Raw genomic sequence first — 17,734 nt, forward strand, 5'->3', positions numbered from 1 at the left:
TCCTATGGTAAAACTGAACTTAGGAAGTGCGTCTCCTATTGGTGAAATATTTTTAGGAAGTGCGTCTCCTATGGTAGAACTGAATTTTAGGAAGTGCGTCTCCTATTGGTACAACTATTCTTAGGAAGTGCGTCTCCTATTGGTGAAATTATTTTTAGGAAGTGCGTCTCCTCTGGGTGAAACTTATCTTAGGAAGTGCGTCTCCTACTGGTAAAACTTGCTTAGGATGTGCGTCTCCTTAGGAAGTGCGTCTCCTATTGGTACAACTGAACTTAGGAAGTGCGTCTCCTATTGGTGAACCTATTCTTAGGAAGTGCGTCTCCTAATGGTAAAACTGAACTTAGGAAGTGCGTCTCCTATTGATGAAACTTGCTTAGGAAGTGCGTCTCCTATTGGTGAAACTTGCTTTAGGAAGTGCGTCTCCTATGGTGAAACTGAACTTTAGGAAGTGCGTCTCCTATGGTGAAACTGACTTAGGAAGTGCGTCTCCTATTGATGAAACTTGCTTAGGAAGTGCGTCTCCTATGGTAAAACTGAACTTAGGAAGTGCGTCTCCTATGGTAAAACTGAACTTAGGAAGTGCGTCTCCTATGATAAACTGAACTTAGGAAGTGCGTCTCCTATGGTAAAACTTAACTTAGGAAGTGCGTCTCCTATTGGTGAACCTATTCTTAGGAAGTGCGTCTCCTAATGGTAAAACTGAACTTAGGAAGTGCGTCTCCTATTGGTAGAACTAAACTTAGGAAGTGCGTCTCCTATCGGTGAAACTTAACTTAGGAAGTGCGTCTCCTATTGGGTAAAACGAACTTAGGAAGTGCGTCTCCTATGGTAAAACTGAACTTAGGAAGTGCGTCTCCTATTTGTAGAACTGAACTTAGGAAGTGCGTCTCCTATCGGTAGAACTGAAACAAACTTAGGAGGAAATGCATCTCCTATGGGTGAAACTAAAACCAACTTAGGAGGAAATGCATCTTCTATGAGTGCAACTAAAACAAACTTAGGAGGAAATGCATCTCCTATGGGTAAAGACGTGGAATGTATTCCCTTGTTATACAGGTGGGCGCCTAAAATATGAAATGCACAGACAAAAGTATTTCTCTCGTTATTCAGGTGGGCGCCTGTTTAAACTAAGACATAAAAGTATTCCTCTCGTTATTCAGGTGGGCGCCTGGTATATTTAAAGACTGAAACGTATTCCTCTCGTTATACAGGTGGGCACCTGGTATGAAATTTAAGGACTGAAACGTATTCCTCTCGTTATACAGGTGGGTGCCTGGTATGGACAACAACTTTAAAAATAGAATCCTATTCGAGGGCGGATGAACCCAAAATATCCTATTCGAGGGCGGATGAACCCAAAATATCCTATTCGAGGGCGGATGAACCCAAAATATCCTATTCGAGGGCGGATGAACCCAAAATATCCTATTCGAGGGCGGATGAACCCAAAATATCCTATTCGATGGCGGATGAACCCAAAATATCCTATTCGAGGGTGGATGAACCCAAAATATCCTATTCGAGGGTGGATGAACCCAAAATATCCTATTCGAGGGCGGATGAACCCAAAATATCCTATTCGAGGGTGGATGAACCCAAAATATCCTATTCGAGGGCAGATGAACCCAAAATATCCTATTCGAGGGCGGATGAACCCAAAATATCCTATTCGAGGGTGGATGAACCCAAAATATCCTATTCGAGGGCGAATGAACCCAAAATATCCTATTCGAGGGCGGATGAACCCAAAATATCCTTAAGACTTGAAAACGTCTTACCCCGAATACTTGCTGGGGATTGGGATGGATTTCCCTTTCTACCTTCCCCATTTTATTTTTTTATTTTTTATTTTTATTTTTTATTATTATTATTATTATTAGCTTCTTCCTTTGAAGACTAACTCCTTTGAGACTTGTTTTGCCTTAACCTGAAAGGAACCGCTGAGGATACCGATTTTCACCAAACTTGTGTTGGACTCCTCGAAACTGCTAGGGATAACACTGTTGGGGAATTATTTACTTACCTGTTGGGGGTAAAATGTTATCAGCTGGGGATAACGTTGTCGTGGATAACACTGCCGGGGGATTCTGATTCCTTCAGAACTAGTGCTTACTGAGCTCAAGTTTCATCCCTTTGTTGTCCGCTGCGGAACAACTTCCTCCATTTAAACTTATTATGTTGGGGGCAACACTGGTACAAATACCACTTCCCTTGAGATTGGCGTTATCTTTATCCTTCCCCAAATGGGTATCTGACTTTCAGAAAATTTTCTAAATGAAAGGAAAATTTTCTGCCCTAGTTTTATAATATCCCTTGCGGCATGCATTTTGGCATCAATGCCATTTCCTTTACCTGTTTCAAATCAAACAAAATTTGTTAGTTTAAAACATGGTGGTTGGTTGTGATACTCCTACTGGGGATGGCTTTTCCCTTTCTCCTTTCCTGCTCTGCGCTCCAAAACTTGTTAGGATGATATTATTTGTTGGGGATAATCCCTTTCTGCTGGGGATATCCCTCTTCTTTTGTGGCATAGCTCGGAAACTGGCATTTCCCTGACCTCTTGGTCTAATATGAATTTCCCACACCATGCTCATTGCTCTCCTTGCTTTGTCCAGGGGCTTCGGTCTTGAGGTTTATAACCTTTGATTTCGACAAGGGTACCCTCTTGGCACTTGTCAATCCTTTTGTCAATTCCCTTTGCTGGGGATATCTTTCGACACTAGCCGCGCGCTTGTTCCTTGCTGACTATACCACTTGGATGTACTAGTCAGATCTCATCTTGCCTGATTGGAAAGCTGATGATGGCCTATTTTGAAGTCATTTCCCACTGGTTCTGACCAAACAGACTCTATTGAGGAATTTTTCTATGAAAGGAAAAAAAGATAAAAGGGAACAGAATAAAAAGATAAAGGAAAAAGACGACTCTTTAACAAAAGAAACTATGAATAAAACCCTATCAAACGCAGATACCGACTCTAATGGTCATGACATGCTTATGTGTCCTATCCTCTAGCGCCAATCATATTTCAAGATCTTCAATTGGCAATTCCCCATCTGATTCTCAATCCTATTCGACTTGTAGTGCCTGAAGGGTTTTCACTATCAAGTCTCTCTCATTTTTGTTTTTTTCTCTCAGCTTTCATCGCCTTATGGTGCCTATGAAGGTTTTCACCGATAAGACTCTCTCATTTGTATCACTTTCCAGCTGGGGGGATTTGGAGTGTTGCCGGTATGACTCTTTCTGTCGGAGATTAGAGTCCTTTCTGCTGTGGAACAGAATGTTATGTTCGCCGGTAAGACTCTTCATTTGTCTGACTTGGCATCTTTTGGAGATTGATCAGAAGGTCTTTCTTTGGACCGTAATGTGGGTTTTGGATAGGCTAGAAAGAAAGGGTATAAAAGGCTCAAAAAATACATTAATTTTGGGTTATTAGTTACAACTTTCGGAATTAGATTTATTTACAACAAACGCAACTTTTGCCCCAGTTTCTTGCTTGGGGATATTTTAATTGATTTTTTCCATTTTTCAAAACTATGACCGAGCCGTGAAGCGCCTACGTATCCTCTTTGAGGAATCAGGTCAAACGTAGTTCCCAATTCCTCTTCTCCATTTGACTTTCTTTTTTTTTTTTTTTTTTTGCTTTTTGTTATCACTTTTCTTTTCTTTTTTTTTCTTTTTTTTCCTCTTTTTTTCGTTGTTGTTTTCTTTCTTTCTCTTTTTTTCGTTGTTACTGATTCCGAACGAGGGGTATGAAAGAAAAATAAATAAGGCTCAAAAGGGGTAACGAAGGATAAAGTGTTTAGGTAGCAGAACAAAATGCCTTCGTCATTCCAGTCTTCAAAACATGCTTAGTGCAAACAACACAATTTAAATTTGTAGTCTCTTCTGATGGTGCCAGACTTGACAATTATATACAACATCTGTTTGCTCGTTTGTCACTTCTAAAGCACCGTTGGGCAACACTCTCATTCTCATTATTATGAACGACCCTCATGCCAATTTAGGCGAATCTTTCTTTAACGGTTTTCTTTGTGTTTAACTTACCCCAGTTCCACATGACTCGGGCTCAAAATAATCTCAAACTGTCCTTATTTTCTTTAAATGGTTTGACCGCCTTTCTGGGGTTTCATGATTAACTTTAAAGACTAGGCCCAAACTGTGTACGCATGTCATGTCACTAGAATCGGTGCTGAATAAAAATGACATAATGACTAAACAGAAAGATGACTGGGAATAATCAAAGACTGAATTTTTTGCATTGGACTGAACAAATGGTTTTAAAAACAAAGCAAACTGGAATAAAATCCTAAACAACTTGGACAAAACTTAAACAAACCGCTATGACAAAACGGAAAGATAAGCGGAAAGACATTGACACAAAACAAATCCGAATTACAATCCTAATAATCCGAACAACGGAAATGACAACAAAATAGACCATCAAAGATCCTCTCCGGTTGACCCAAAATGGAGTGTCTTTCCAACTATCCAAGCACGGCATCTCCGGCTGACCCAAAATGGAGTATCTTCCAACTGCAAAGCATGACATTTTAGCCATTGAGCTCTATATCAACATTGCCAAGACCATCCCCAACTTCAGTATTATCAACATCAATCAACAAGTTCTCAAGATGATTCGCCTGCTCCCTGTCACTGTCGTCGATCACAATTGCCCCTTCCTGAATCATTCTTTCGATTTCCTTTTTCAAAGAACGACAATCTTCAATGCTATGTCCTTGGACATTAGAGTGGTACATGCATCGTACAGCAGGATTGAACCCTTTTGCATATGGATCTGGAGTATAGCCAAGGAGCGGCTCAATCAGTCCTGAAAGCTTTAGCTTTTCAAACAAACTTGCGTAGGACTCCCCAATTAGCGTGAAATTGTTTCCTTGCCTTTGTTTTCCCCCATGCCCCTATTTTCTAGGGTCTTTGGGTGCTTGAAAACGTTGTGAAGGCAAGAATGCATTACGTGGTGCTGGCTCTCGCCAGCGGGGGTGACCTGATGGTTGACCCTGCGACCGGACCTTGTTCGGAGGATAATATTGAGGCGGATTATATGGAGCTCGGGGGCAGGCTTGGGCATGATGGTCTGAAAAGAGTGGCTCTGATGGTGGATAGTAGGGTTGTGGAAGGTTGTATGGAGTGTGGGGCCTGGGCTGGTAGTGAGGGGAAGGACCTCTGAATTTGGACCCAGTACCTGCTTCGACTGATGCGACCTCGAGCACACCTCCCGCGCCGCTCTGAATAGCTTGGGTCGTTGCCTTGAGCGCTGAGTAATTTAGGATTTTGTCAGACCTTAGGCCCTCCTCTATCATGACCCCTATCTTTACCACTTCATTGAAGGATTTCCCAACCGTTGTCACCAAGTGACCAAAGTAAGTTGGATCAAGTGTTTGCAAGAAGTAGTCCACCATTTCTCCCTCTTTCATGGGAGGATCAACTCTGGCCGCTTGTTCTCTCCAGCGGAAACCAAACTCACGAAAACTTTCCCCAGGCTTCTTTCCAGTCCTCAACAATGTGAGACGGTCCGGGACTATCTCGAGATTGTACTGGAAATGACCTGCGAAAGCTTGCGCCAGATCATCCCAAGTATACCACCTACTGGAATCCTGCCTGGTATACCATTCTAGTGCAGATCCGCTCAGACTCTGGCTGAAACAAGCTATTAGCAGCTCATCCTTGCCGCATGCCCCTCTCATTTTGCTACAGAATCCCCGCAAATGTGCCATGGGATCACCGTGCCCTTCATATAAATCAAACTTAGGCATCTTGAACCCAGCCGGGAGTTGGACGTCTGGGAAAGGACATAGATCTTTGTATGCTACGCTGACCTGGTTGCCCAAACCGTGCAGGTTCCTGAAGGACTGCTCCAGGCTTTTGAACTTTCTCAACACCTCATCCTGTTCAGGGGATTTAACCGGCTTTTCGATCTCTGCCGGTACCTCCAAGTGTGGATTGTAAGCATGTGGTTCGGGGGCATGGAATGTAGGCTCAGGGGGATAGTATTGCGTATCGTGAGCCTGAAACAATGGCTCACTGGTCGTTCTGTGCAAGGGGGCTGGTGTGGGTCCCACAAGAGTGGGAATATCGGGTGTGGGGAGAGGTTGATGGGGTGGTGGAGCCTGGGAATCATGAGGGCTTCTTTCTTGATGGTAATGGGGATTTGGGAGGCTTGTTGAAGGGCCGGAGTGAGGGTATTCCGGCATGTGCCCCAATGGCTCAGGGCTCTTTTGTGCTTTGGCTAGAGCTAGATGCATTGCATTCATCTCTAGTCCCATCCTTTCTATCTTTCCCATCGCTTCCTTTAACAACTGGCTCATCAGCCTTTCTTCCTCGGTACTATTCTCTGAAGTAGTCATGCTTGTTATTATCGGTCCTTTGGATCTAGTTTGGTAAGGGTGTGTTGCCAGAATTCTTTAACAACTAACTGTTTGAGATTCGGAAAACAACAAACTTGTTAGCGTTTAGAGTTTAAAAGATTTGATAACAACACATTGAGGATGCAATGCCCCTAGGCAGTTAACGGTTCCTAACATGCTTTGCTTCAAACAACATGCGTCATCCCGGCTTGCTTATTTTCCCCTTTGAAGTACTTTGGGAACCCCTGTATTTTATTATATTTTGTATTTTCTTTTTCTTTAGATTTTTCATTTTTTTTGTTTTCTCTTTTTTTCTCTTTTTTTCAAAAAAATTTTTTTCTTATTTTTTTATTTTCTTGTTGTGGTCGAATCTTATGGAGATTGCCTGCGTATCATGACCCCGCATGAATCAGACCTTGCGTAGTTCGTGCCAATAAAAGATAAACAATAATAAACATTTCAATTTTCATATTAGAACAAACTGGGTTTCAAAGGTTTGAAGATGACCTACAAACTCGAAAATCAAACAACTCACATATTCTAATCATAAGATTTGCAAACTTTAAAAACAAATGGCCAACTTCCTTCCTCCGTTTGCTAATTTTAACCAAATGGTTGTTTTTGCAAACGTGGCCCCTTCCAACTTTCACATGAATTTTGAGGCCGAGAAGGATTATTTTATGACACTTTTACAAACTTGTCCATTCTTTTACGAAAATAGCCTTTCGACAACTGAAAGATACTCTAAGGCTATTTCGGCAAGAACGGTTTAAGACGCGGCCGAAGCTGGCTCGGCTTATTATGACAAAATTCAAACGGTATTCACCTGACCGCTGACTCTTTGTTTTTTTTTTTTTCAAATTACAATGAAAACGTGGTGTTGCAAACACGGCCCTTCAGCGTCTCGGGGACGAAAGTTTAAAAGGCTGTGTGGGTCAACTAGACCAAAAATCCTAAACATGACCCCAAAAGGTGGCCATTTATGCAAAGTCAGCCTTCCGGCGTCCCTTTTGGGAACATTCGGCTATTTATGACAACAACATCACCCGACTTATTTATGACTCTTTTTATCGTTTTTCAAATTAGAAAAGTCAATATTGCAAACACGGTCTTTCAACGTCTCGAGGACGAAGATTTTTAAGGCTGTGTGGGTCAACTGGACCAAGTCTTAAAAATGACCCAAAGGTGGCTGTTTATGCAAAGTCAGCCTTCCGGCGTCCCTTTCGGGAACATTCGGCTATGTTTTGACAAAACAGCGTCACCCAATTTCTTTATGACAGAACTAAAATTTGACATATATATTTTTTGATTATTATTTATTATCTGTTTTTGGCTATTTTAGCAATAGGTGGGGTTGGACATCACCCGACTTATTTATGACAAGATTAAAATTTTTGATTTTTGGCTATTTTAGCAAAAGGTGGGGTTGGACCCGATGAGGGTTGCCTACGTATCTCACATCCGGTGAGAATCAAACCCGCGTAGTTCGGGCCAATAAACTATTTTTGAGAAGACCCTTTTCCATTTTATATTTTTTATTTTTTTATTTTTCACAACGATCAAAATAGACTATTATTTTTCATTCATAACAAACAAACAAATTAACAAAAAACATAAAACATTCCTTCTTTTTTTCAACATACAAAATCTTTTTGAATTTTCCAATGCTCTTTTTTATTTATTATTATTTTGTTATTATTTTCAAAAAATGTGGCATGGGGGACATGGGAAATTCCAAGACTTCTTGGATTCCACAAATGTTCCTCATGTGCTTTTTCCCAAAAATGAAGCATGGGGGACATAGTGGATTTCAAGACTTCTTGGATTCCACAAATGTTCCCCATGTGCTTTTCCCAAAAACGAAGCGTGGGGGACATGTGGAATACCAAGGCTTCTTGAATTCCACAATGTTCCCCATGTGCTTAATTAATATAATAGCATGCTTATCAAAAATCGTGCAACTTTCTTATTTAACGTGATCAGCATGATAAGGAGTGTCATTTGTCCGCAAATATCATTGGTCCGCCAAATGACCCATTCACCCTTGAATAAATACAACATGTAGCACATAGGATGCCAAAAGATGGTCTATTATTTTCAGGTTGCTTGTCCTAGACGGACCCAACCCCTGTGTTGAGTCCCCTAAGTCAAATGCACATGATGCAAATAAACGCTCCTACTAGGGATCCGGCATGAAGTCACGTTATTCTATGTTCAAAACCTGGGTCAGTGTTCTAGACAGTGTACCCGAGCGGACAACTCGAGTCGAGGAGGGGGCAACTTACCGGGAACCAAAAGGTCGTCCGGCTTCGTAATTTATCCGTCCTCTTTCTTATTCCGGGTATTGACACTAACAGAATAGGGAGTCTCGACCAGCGAGCTTCTCCCCGGAGGTAAGAAGAGAAGGGTTCCGGCACAGTTTATATACAGTTCAAATAATATCAAAGCGGTAAAAGCAGCATTTAGCACATTAGGCTCAAATATGTAAAAATCAGATAAAACCAAATATAACAATTTATCTAAGCTCGAATTCTAACCCTGAACTAGTGGTTCTGGGTCGTGTCCCCAGCAGAGTCGCCAGAGCTGTCACACCTCCTTTTTTCGCGCCCGAGGGGCGTAGGGGGAGTTTTTTCCAATTAAAGGACAATCGAACCAGGATTTGTTTATTTATTTCAGAGTCGCCACTTGGGAGGTTTAGGGTGTCCCAAGTCACCAATTTTAATCCCGAATCGAGGAAAATAATGACTCTATATTACAGTCTGCGTACCAGAAATCCGGATAAGGAATTCTGTTAACCCGGGAGAAGGTGTTAGGCATTCCCGAGTTCCGTGGTTCTAGCACGGTCGCTCAACTGTTATATTCGGCTTGATTATCTGGTTTTATACAAGTGTGAACTTATGTGCAAAATTTAACTTTTAACCGCTTTTATCATTTACTGTTTTTATCAAGAATTGCAACGTTGTGAAAATGTATCTCGAACCGCGTTACAATCAATGTACCCGTGGTCATCGACACACTTTGACTCCGTTGAGATTTGGATTTGGGTCACATCAATGTGCACCCGAGTTTAAGAAAATTAAATTATTAAAGGCGCGCCTAAAGCGACTAGCGTATTTATTTTGGGTAGGACCGTGGAATTTTACTAAACGGTCCATCCCGAAGTCTAAACAATTTTTAAAGCAAATATATACTGAGGGCCCCACAATTTGTATTTTTATTCGGCGAGGCTCATCTCATTCTTATTTTTAAAAGGAATTTGCAACGTCATGGAAATGCATCTCGGGCCACGCCACAATCGATGCGCCCGTGACTAGAGACATATTTCGACTCCGTTGAGATTTGGATTTGGGTCACATAAATGTGCACCCGAGTTTAGGGAGATAACATTATTAAAGGCGCGCCTAAAGCAACTAGCGCATTATTATTGTTGGGGAGGGCCGTGAAATTTGTTAAACGGCCCATCCCGGAATCTAAGTATTTAATACATATATTTTGTGAGGGCCCCGCAATTTGTCCCTTTTATTCGGCGAGGCTCGTCTCATTTTATTCTTTATTATTATTATTATTATTATTATTATTATTTATTTTTTATTTTTTAAAAGGATGCCATTTTTATGTCTTTAACAATACTAAAACTTACGGCCTCTTTACAACTAAAATCCCATGACTTGTTAGAAGTTTAATAAAAGGGGTTTAGTGAATGAGTGTTTCGGTAGTAGTAACAACATGCACTAATACTATTGAGCGTCGAATGACCTAACCGAAGGAAAGGACGAACAGATTAACGTCAAACTTGTGTCGTAGAACGACTAGTCCAACTTAATTAACGACATCAAATAAACAAGAATAACATAACATGAAAATGAACCAAAATGCAGACAATGAAACATAGGCAGAAAATTTCCATACCAATTTTTATATTGCATCCCAAACATTCAACGTAAAGTTTATTTATCTAATACATCGAGGTTTACTAACCTTTGCACCTCGACAAACTCAGAACGACAAACACGATTCCGACGGAACTCAAGCCGGACCTCTCTGAACGAAGAACAACGACGGAACCTCGGACAGCACACCTCGACGAGCAAAAGCAAACTCACCGGAAAAACCGAAAGCTCGGACCAAAGTCGAATCGAGGCAACCAACAGCTGCTCGACAATGCCGACAGTAGTAAGGTCGACGCCAGGGGGGGCTGCTGACGGGCTTAGCTTTGGGTGTTCGTTGACGACGGGGGTTTTGGACGATGCTGGGTAGTAGGTGGTCGTGGGTAGGGGAACTAGTGGTGGACGACGAGCTGGGGGGTTGTTGATGTTGGTCGTGGTGCTGGGGTGACAGTGACAACGGAGGTCGTCGTGTATAGTGGTCGACGATGGCTGCTGGGTTTTGCTTGGTGTTTGGACGTGGTCGACGATGGAGTTCCGACGAGGAAGGTGGCTGACGGGTTGTTTGGTTGACGGGGAGGGCTCCTAGGTTTTTGCTAGGGTTTTGTGGTGAGGAAGAAGGCGATGGGGCTGGTGGTGTCACTGGTTTTCGTGGGTGGTTTTACGGGAGGGTTTGGAGCTTACGTTTGGTGATGATCCGGCGAGGGGGCTGGTGCGTGGGGGTGCCGGAAGGGATGAAGGAGCTTAGTGGTCGTTCATGGTGGTTTTGGGCAGTAGGGGTGTTGGTCCGGTGCTGGGGGGAAGTCCGGAAATGGAGTCCTTTTTGGGGTAGGTTTTTCTGCTTCTTCTTCTAAAGAAGAAGGAGCGTGAACAGTGTCCAAACCCCAAAATTTTCAAAAAAGTCCCCTGTTCCTTTGTTTCATCCGTGTATTTAGCATGGGTTTGCCCAGAAAAATGAGCCCACGTGTGGTGGGGTTCAAGGCATATGTCCCCCACGCGTGGTGGGGTTCCCCACGTGTCCTGGACACGGTTTATCATGGGCTAGGTCCAAAAATTAGGCCTAAAACCGGGTAGTTTGAACCCGAATATTATTCTTTTGCCCGGACCCGAGAAATAGGAACACGCTACTTAACTAGTCCTATGTAAGCAAAATAACTACCAAAAATAAGACTAGTATTTAACAAAACTATATCTTTTTTCTTTTTAAATATTTTTAAGGATTTAAAATGGCTACAAAATATTAATAAAACTATTCTTGTAATTTTCGTCTTTTAAATATTAAGATAAAATATAAAGTAATTTTTTTTGTATTTTTCAAAGTTAAAATGACTATAGAATATTAATAAAACTATATTTTTTGTAATTTTCGTTCTTTAATAAAGACAAAAATATGAAGTAATATTTTTTGTATTTTTCAAAATTATAATGACTGCAAACATTAATAGAACTATATTTTTTGTAATTTTCGAATTTATATAAAGTACCAAAATAAAGTACAATGTTTTTGTATTTTTCAAGTTTATGAGAAATACATAAACTAAAATTATATATATATTTTTTGTGATTTTTCTTTTTGCAACGAAATAAAGTAAAATAGTTAAAATGACTATATTGGACCCAATTTCACATATTCACGCTAAAAATGTGAAAATTCTCGGGGAGGGTCAAAAATCACGTGCTTACAACACTAACAAAACATGGCTCAATCTTTCTTAGTCTTCCTTCTCCCCAATGGAATGAGCATAACAAATTGCTAATACCACCATTGAGAAGAAAAAAAAATTAATCAAGATGTGCAAAAATACAAGTTACATATTAATTTTACATGGTATCTCTTACAAATTTCATAAATCCATCAAGGTTCGGAGGAATTTTCGTTGGTGGTGGCAGAAAAGAAGCTTGTTCATCATCGCTTCCGGGCGAAGCTGCATCCTCCGCAAGTTCAGCTAGTATTTCTTCGTAAGCTTCGTCTACCTATGGGTGTGATTCAGCAAGTCCAAAATTTCTTCGTTCCGAACGGATCCAATCTCCGAAAAGTACTGATTTTTCCAAGCTCTCCCTCATAGACGCTCTATAATCACCGAGTTGAAGTCTTGCTTGACTGAAAGCGCTCTCCGATGCCACTGTTGAAGCTTGAATGGTTAAAATGTCTCGGGTCATCCTTGAAAGTATGGGAAAGTGCTTTTATTTGTCTTTTCACCATTCCAAAAAGATTAAATGAGCCGTCGGGATTCATTTCCTCAAGTCCCTGTGACAAATAAACTTTAATCTCATTTAGTTGTAAACAATCACTAGTGCTACAACCTTGAGAACCCCTAAACCCGGCCTAAGCAGTAAGTTCTCTTACTCCTGCGGTTCTTTTAGATCATTGAGAACTAGAAAAAGAAGGAGTTGGAACATTTGGTCTAGCATTATCTATTGTAATTTGATAAGCATTATAAATAGTTAGAGCATTTATTTTAATTGAGGCTTGTGCGTCCGAAAGTTTAGACAACTCATCATCTTCAAGTTCTAAACCATTATAAATAGATTGATACCAATATTGAGGACCTCATAATTTCATAGTAGGATTTAACAAGGCAACAACACCATAAATAGGGGGAATAGGGAAAAAATATTTTTTAAATTTCTTTCTCATAGAATTAATAACGTCTTCATAAATTTCTTCACCCTCTGAAAAATAAGCAAACAAATTTGCAAGTTCTGCAAGATAAACTAAACAGTTAGAAATAGTAGGATAATATTGCCTAGAAAATTCATTTGTAGCAACATGAAATCTTTCTAAAAAATCTACAAGCATTTTAACATTATCCCAATCCGCATTTGTAAGGTGCTCATCATTATCACTTACATGAGCATTAAACGTTGAGTTTATGGTGTTTCTATATTCATATGCAACAACTAAACTTTCATACATGTAATTCCATCTAGTTGGACAAGGTTTAGGAACCTTTCTTTCGGCCCGTTTAGAAGGTTGTCTAGAAAAAGTAAGGGTAGTAATAGGGGGTCAACCGGGGCATCATTGGATTAGTTGGGTTAACTTCAGCAACAAGACTAGTAGGTGTATCATCATCCGGTTGCGTTTTATCCAAATCTATTTGCTGCTCATCTTCTTCATCAATAGTTGGATTACCATAAAGAGAATTCATATATTCATGATCTAAGTGTTCACTACCTCCAACATTATGCACATATTGACTCTCATTAAATTGTAATAAAGTATTATCACTATCAAGAATAGGAGCAGGTGGAGGGTGTGTATGGGGTTTGGGTAGGGGAGCCCGGGGAATTAGAGGAGGAATAGATTGGCCACTAGATTCACCACTCTTGGATTTTTCCTTATGTTTACTAATTATTTTTTTAAGGAATAGGCCATCTTAATTATAATTATCCAAAGTAAATAAAACAAACAAAACTATAATATTAAAACCAAAGAGTTGGAACGAGTTTACCGAATTGACGAACAACTTGTTGAAAATTAATTATCATTGAAAACTTGAATACTTCAATTCACCAACTTCACAATTTTTCACAGAAATTGCAACAATAAAGTAACCAATTATAGAAGAAAATTAGAGAGAGATTGATGATTTTGTGAGAAAAATGAAAGAATGAGGGGGTATTTATAGTTGAAAATAGGGAAAAAGTGTAATTATAAAAAGTTTGGGGTTAAAACAAAGTTGCGGAGGGGGGAGGGGTTAAATGGCTATTTTACAAAGCCCAAACGGCTATTTTTGCAGGCCAACGACCATATTTTAAACCCCCAACAGTCAGAAAATTTTTTGGATTTTTTTTTAAATTTAGCCCTTGGGCCCGCTTGAGCCCGTTTGGGACCGGTTGAACCGGCCCACTTAGAACCTCATCCCGGGCCCAAATGGTCTGTCCTAACGGGCTTTTTAACGTAACCGACCCACTTGGCAGGCCCACCTCTGGTCCGGGGCTTAAACGGTTAGGCCCGTTTAGGCCCACTACCCATATGGGCTCGTGGGCCTGGCCCGATCTCGGCCCTAACCGGCCCACATGCCAGCCTTAGCGGCAGCCAAGTCCTACCTTGACTTCAGTCTTCTCACAACACTCGGCCAAAATTATAGCAACTTTGAACTTAGAATATTTTTAGGCAGCTTTAACATAGAAAATTTAGGAATTGATTTTGGAAATGAAATTTAGTAAAGACAACAGAAAATTAACAAGAACACAAGGCACAATTACATGAAACTCTTTTCCCAACTTTGTATTTAGCGCATACAAAGAAATTCAACTCGAAGTACAATGCCGTATACAAGAAGATCACTCTTGACCCTCAGATTTTCTCACAAAACTACTCTTAGCCTTAGATGTTTTCATCTTGAAAACAGACTTTAACATGCACTCATACATATTTTTCTCTCCTTCCCCACAAGCATAAGGATGCTGCCCATTTATAAAACATGAAACAACCCCTTTGCCTTACACTTGTCGCACTTAGGCTTAGACACTTGTCTCACACAACCCACTATTTTAGCCTAGTGTAGCTGACATCACCCAACTACTAGGATCATGTAGATCATGCTAATAATAATGGAATCATAGCCCCAAAAACATGCTAACAATTTTGCCAGCTTTTAGCAAAAGCCAAATGCTGCCCATGTGCACAACATGTGTCGTGTAACCGCCCTTGACTTGGCCAATCTGAAGCTTGCTTCCCATGTGCGTGCCTTGGCCTGAATCAGACGCCAATGCCTTGTAGCCGCATTTTCCCCATGCTATTACCCACGCACATAGCCTTTTGATGCACCCCAATGTCATGATAAGTCTGCCTTGCGCGCATGCCTTTGCCCATTTCGTTTTTGCCTTGCCTTGGCATCACTACTGCATGCTTTGATGCCTTAATGCGTTGGTCATCACTTTCATGTTTCCCTTTTTGCCTCGGTGCTACTCGTACACCTTAGCTTGGCAACATTCTTGCTTCCCATGACAGTGCTCTCGTTGTCATGCCAAGCTCAAAGAGGTGGAGCCCTAACAGTAATATAAGCTAACTCAATTTAATATAGAATCTGGATTGAATGTGGGATGGTAATGCTTTTGTGTCTGTTATTGGTACCATGACTTTCCATGTATCATAAGTATGATGTTAGGTCATTTGATTTAAGCTTCTAAGTCGACTCAGACGGGGATCTTACATAAATAGCTGATCGTATTCTGTTTACTTTTCCTAGTCAGTAAACATGAATTTGTCTACCTTGCCCAAGTCCCGTGGTCAACCAAAAAAAGAAAGAAAAAGGAAAACATTTTGTTGCTCACTTAAAGTTAGGGTGGCAAAATTGTTTAAAAAAATAGTTAACCACCCATATTTTCCACTAAGAATGAGTTGGTTAATAAACTTTGTAAAAACGGGTCAAATATGGATAAGAACATATTATCCATTTAGAAAATAGATAACCAATGGATAACTAATAAGTTCAACTCTTACATTTGTAAAACCTCAAATTGAAGATTTCTCAACTTTGGGAGACTAGTAATTCTCCCAAAAATGATCATATTGATGAAGCCATGGATAATATAGCTACCCATATTATATGTTGGTTAACTCATTTCTTATCTGTATTAAATATGGGTCTGGTACGGATAATTAATCCATTTTTTCATGACCCATTTTTGACCCGTCCCATATCCGACCCGATCCTCTTGTTTGTCACCCCTACTTACAGTACACTGTCGCCTCCACCAATACGTACTCCATCTCTGTCAATGCTTCCACCTATGCCAACGCATCGTATTCAGAGGCGGACCTATGTGTGTGGTAAGGGGTCATCGGACCCCGTAAATCTCGGGAACATTTCTACATATATATGTATGTATACCTGGAGAAACTGTTTTATACTAAGTTAGGCACCCTGAAACACTAAAATTTGCTTGGAGCACTGGCCGAGTCTGTTATTTGCTTATCAGTTTGGTGGAATGTCCGGGGTTCGATTCCTCACTGCCTCTCCTTCCTTAAGGTTTTTATCTTTTTAGTTGAACACTAATTGCAACCCAAATTTTTTCTTTCTAGGTTAACTTTTCATTTTTTTAATTTAGGCAAAATATCTTAAAGCACCCCAAAATTTGGTGCCGATTATTAGTTTCCTCCCCAAACTATGCCTACTCCTAATTACCCCCCTATACTTGAATAAGTAAATTTAACTACCCCTCGGTCTACCACATGACATAGCAAGTGGTCTGAGACAACCTTTGACGCGTGAGAGCGTATAAAAAATGTCACCCACGCAACTCAAACGGTAAAAGCCCCCAAATTAACGATTTCCTTTATTTTTTCCATCTTTCCCATGGCTATTCTTCCTATTTCTTCCTCGTTATAACTTTCTCCATTAAAGCACAATTAGTGTTCTTTTTTTTTCCCGATGATTGTGATTTTTCTTCTTTAATGGCAAAAGTTCTTAGACACATTTCTTGGTTTTCTTTCCAATTTATTTCAAGATATTGAAAATGAACCCACTTAGTCGATCGAAGACCCGCCACAGTTAGAATACTACTTCACTTTATTGGAACTCACCCACACTGATTAAATACCCAAACAAACAAAATATAAACGGAAACTTATTGAAAATTATTTAGTGAATTTTTTTGAGATTTATTGAAAAATCGAAGGGGAAAATGGGAGAACCATTTAAGGGATTTTAGAAAGAGAAGAGTTTGGACAGAATGATTAATTTAGCTGTCCTTTTAGTTTAGGTTTTAGTCCGCTTTTCTTTTTCATTTTTTTCTTCTTTTTCTTAGTTTTAGTATAGGTAATATAAAATATACCCATTATTTCGCCTACGTGGGTATACACTTAACCAAGGTGTATGAGATCGAGGGGGTATTTAATTTCATTTATTCAAGTGTAGGGAGGTAATTCAGACTAGATATAATTTGGGAAGGAAACTAATAATTTGTGCCAAGTTTAATAATGTTTTAACGTATTTTGCTTTTATTTGTTTTTGCCTGTCACTTTAGGTCCACCTACCCACCCCAAACACACCCCACAACCCAAATTTGTTTTCTTTTTGAGTTTTGATTAAACTCCTCCCCTAAAAAGCTCCAAATCACACTTGTTTTTTCCCGTTGCTAAGAAGGTGTTTGGTTAAACTTATAAGCCAGTTAAACTTATAAGAAATTTTTGGTCTTTCTATGTATTTGGTAAACATCTAAAGTGTTTATAAGCTAAAATCAGCCATAAGCCATAAGTTGGTCACCCCCAACTTATGACTTTTCAGTTTATAAGAACTTTTAGTTTGACCAAGATTTTTACTAGTTTATTCTTAATAATATTTTTTCCAAAATAAAATGTTCAATTTTCTCTTTGTTCCATATTCGTTGTTTATCATTTTCTCTACAAAGAAACTTTTTAATTCATAATTTTTTGTAAAAAAATTTAAGGTTATTTTAATCTTTTTAACAAAAGAACATCTTATAAGCACTTTTCTACTAAACATATCAACTGCTTTTTGTCAGTTTTAATACGTGTA

The 17,734-nt window shown here is 39.8% G+C and overlaps 1 protein-coding gene across 1 annotated transcript in view; it reads left to right on the forward strand.

Annotated features, from left to right (window-relative positions):
* LOC107759450 (putative late blight resistance protein homolog R1A-3) overlaps positions 1 to 17,734 on the forward strand; it is a 34,561-nt gene that overhangs the window by 12,147 nt on the left and 4,680 nt on the right. The window lies entirely within an intron of this gene.

Source organism: Nicotiana tabacum, chromosome 1 (assembly GCF_000715075.1).
Source record: "Nicotiana tabacum cultivar K326 chromosome 1, ASM71507v2, whole genome shotgun sequence".
NCBI classification, from domain to species: Eukaryota; Viridiplantae; Streptophyta; class Magnoliopsida; order Solanales; family Solanaceae; genus Nicotiana; species Nicotiana tabacum.